Source organism: Lolium rigidum, chromosome 2 (assembly GCF_022539505.1).
Source record: "Lolium rigidum isolate FL_2022 chromosome 2, APGP_CSIRO_Lrig_0.1, whole genome shotgun sequence".
Taxonomy (NCBI): Eukaryota; Viridiplantae; Streptophyta; class Magnoliopsida; order Poales; family Poaceae; genus Lolium; species Lolium rigidum.
In genome coordinates this window covers 142441883-142444997 of record NC_061509.1, presented here as the reverse complement: position 1 = coordinate 142444997, position 3115 = coordinate 142441883, and positions in this window count along the sequence as shown.

The following is a 3115-nucleotide window of genomic DNA, read 5'->3' as shown; positions in this document are numbered from 1 at the left end:
AAAAATACTTTGCCCCAACTTACAGTGAGGTTGTCAATCTCACCGGTTTTTCTGAACACAAAGGATTAAACGTACCAAGTGGAGAGAGATGTTTGTAGTGGAATTAAAGAAAATATTGCTTGCAGAAAGTAAACATAACAAGATTGAAGTAGATAAATTTATCAGTGTAAAAAAGGAACCGGGGTCCACAGTTCACTAGAGGTGTCTCTCCATAAAGAAAAATAACTTGCTGGGTGAACAAATTACAGCTAGGCAATTGTCGTCGTGGTGAACAGACAGATGCCATGGGATGGCTTAAGTTGGGGCCGAGTTGGACGCTAGAGGATTCGGGGGAGGGTTTTTGGATTAGATTGGATGAACTTCCGGGTGCTTTCCTCAAGAACTTGGCCTAAGCCAAAGGTAGAAGAAGAGAGACACAAGGAAGAACTCTGCTCTAGATCTTTCTCTATATTGATTTCAACAGAGTACAGGTTTGTGCATACATCTCATCGTACATCTCTCGCATATCTCTCTCTGCCCGCGATAGGGGTGTGCCCCCTCTCCTTATATAGGGGAGAGGGTGGCTTACAGGGGAAGAAACCCTAATGGCATCTTTGAACAGACAAACTACTTTACAAAGCTACTTTAATCATAGGTGACGCCGGTATCTTCTTTAATCGGGGAGGCCTACGTCCTCCGGTTGATTTTGGCGTCACCTTCTTCTTTGGCGCCAGGGCTTCGTTTAAAGTTACTTTGCTTAGGTCATCCTTGTCCTCTAGCTCTTGAGAGAATCTTTGACCAGTCCTGCCGACGTGCTACAATGCACTTCTTACCGGCAGCCCGGTGTCTTCTTAGCCCATACCGGCATGCCTCTCTTCGGGGATACCGGTATAGATTTTCTTAGCCAAACGCTTAACTTTGCTCTTCGGAACGAATATCAAACCGGTATCTTGATGGCTCAAACCATCCGGTTTGGCATGCCTTTGGCATACCGGGGGTCATCCCCCCAACATTAGTCCCCGAAGTTGGTATAGTCTGGTGGATCTCATCCGACGGACTATGCCAGTTTCCCATATCACAAGATACCGGTTTAACCTTTCCGGTGGCGAATCTATATCTTCCGGCATCTTTGCCGAACTCACATCTTCCTTTCCTTACAAAGTGTCTCCGGTGTTTTTTCTTCCGGTATCATTGACATTAAATCCCTCCTCGGCGAAGTCAAGAATTTCTCGGGTACAGTGCCTGTCAGTGACATGCGCACTGTGCCTGACGCGCCAGTGTCAGGGGTCACTTCCCTTCGGCTTCTGCGCCTGCATTTATGGTGCCGCACCGGATCCCGGCTGCCGTTCCGGATCCGTGTGGCCCTTCTGTGGCATATCATTTTCCGCGCGTGTATCATCGCGCCACGTGGCGGCCCACGGACTGAACCGTCGCGGCCCAGCGGTTGCCGGCCCATTAACTCCTTCTCCTATAAAGGGGGAGTGCGGTTCCAGTTCGTCTCTTTCCCCGCATTTGCCTTCTTCCCAGTGCTTCGAGCTCTTCGCCCCGTGCAACCTCATCGCCGCCGGTCGCCACCAGAGCCCTGCTCCCGACGAACTTGCGCCGTCGCTCTCGCCGCGCCGAAGATCTTCGCCGCGGAGAGATCCACTGGTGCTTCTTCGCCGCCGCTGCTTCGAGCTTTCCTCGGCGGTCTTCACCCTTCGCCATTGCCAGCCTCCGTCGGCGCTCACGAGCTTTCTGCTGCTCCGGCGATCTTCTCCCTAAGCGCCTCCGCCGCCTCAGGTTAGGCTCTAAACGCATTTACCTCTCTCTTCTTTGCTTTCCAGATGTTGGGTCGGTAGGGCATTTACTTCCCCTTTTCTTTTGCTTTTTTCTCTTACTCGTAGATCTTCGCGCAAGGGTAGATCTTGGGAAACTTGTTTTTTGGTAGAATCCGGCATCCCTCAAACTCGTATGTCTAGCGAGGATCTTCTTTCCGAATCCCCCTCCAGCAATCATCAGAGTGAATCCTCCGACGGACTCTCAGCCGAGATTGCCCGGATGGAGGCCGAATCCGGTATGGATCAAGAGGCCGGCAGCTCTGGCCAGGCCTCCGGAGTAGACTTATCCGACGTCACCCGCGGAGCCTGGAAAGGCTCCGATGTGAATCAGCACGAGATCGACTGGTTATACCGGTCTAGAAGGATACCGGAAGGAGTATCCTGCCGGCTTCCAGGCAACGAGATCGAGCCGGTACTTGAACCCGGTGAGTTTGTTGTCTTCCTCGCTCACTTCGAGCGCGGCTTCGGCCTCCCCGCTTCTGACTTCTTCCGCCAATTCTTAGATTTCTACCAACTTCAGCCTCACCATCTTCCCGGCAATGCCGTTTTTTACCTTTCTTGTTATGCTACTTTCATGGAGGCATACATCGGTGTCCGTCCTACTCGCGAGACCTTTTCTCGCTTTTTCTCTCTTAAAATCAACACCGTCCAGGGCAAGGAAATTCCTAGGCCCAAACCCCCCGTACAATGCGGGTCTTGCATCATCGGCTCCCGCCAAGGGAGCCCCTTTTTAAGTTTTCCGGTCTCGAATCGTGCCGGTTATGGCATGGGACCTTCTTCTACGTGAAGAACACCGGCGCCCCGGATCTTATTAACCTGCCAGCTTTCAATCCGGCGCCACCCACGAAGGTCAACTGGGGCTACTTTCCCGGAACCAACCATATTGAGACGAACCGGGTCGTACGCTTCATGGAGAAGCTAATGAAAGAAACCAACATTTGCTCTGACGACATCATCCGCGCTTTCATCTCCCGCCGGGTGCTCCCCCTCAAGCGCCGGGCTCAAAAGATGAGCGAAATGTATGGTCCTAGCAATCCCACCAAGATCACCGGCCTCCCCCTAAGCAAAGAGGATGTAGTCCTCAAGGCTAAGCAGATTTGCCAGACTGCTATGCCGCTTGACTGGGAGTGGGGCTTCGTGCCCCTTAGCTCCACCAACCCTCCAACCGAAGAAGTAAGAAATTGCGCAACTCGGGTTGCTATACCGGTAACTATTGTGTTGTGGCTAACTGTCTTTTCGTTTCTTTTCAGGCTAAGCAGCGCTTCCCTCGCATTACATCGGATAAGGGAGGCCCTTGCCGGAAGCGGCCTTTGGAT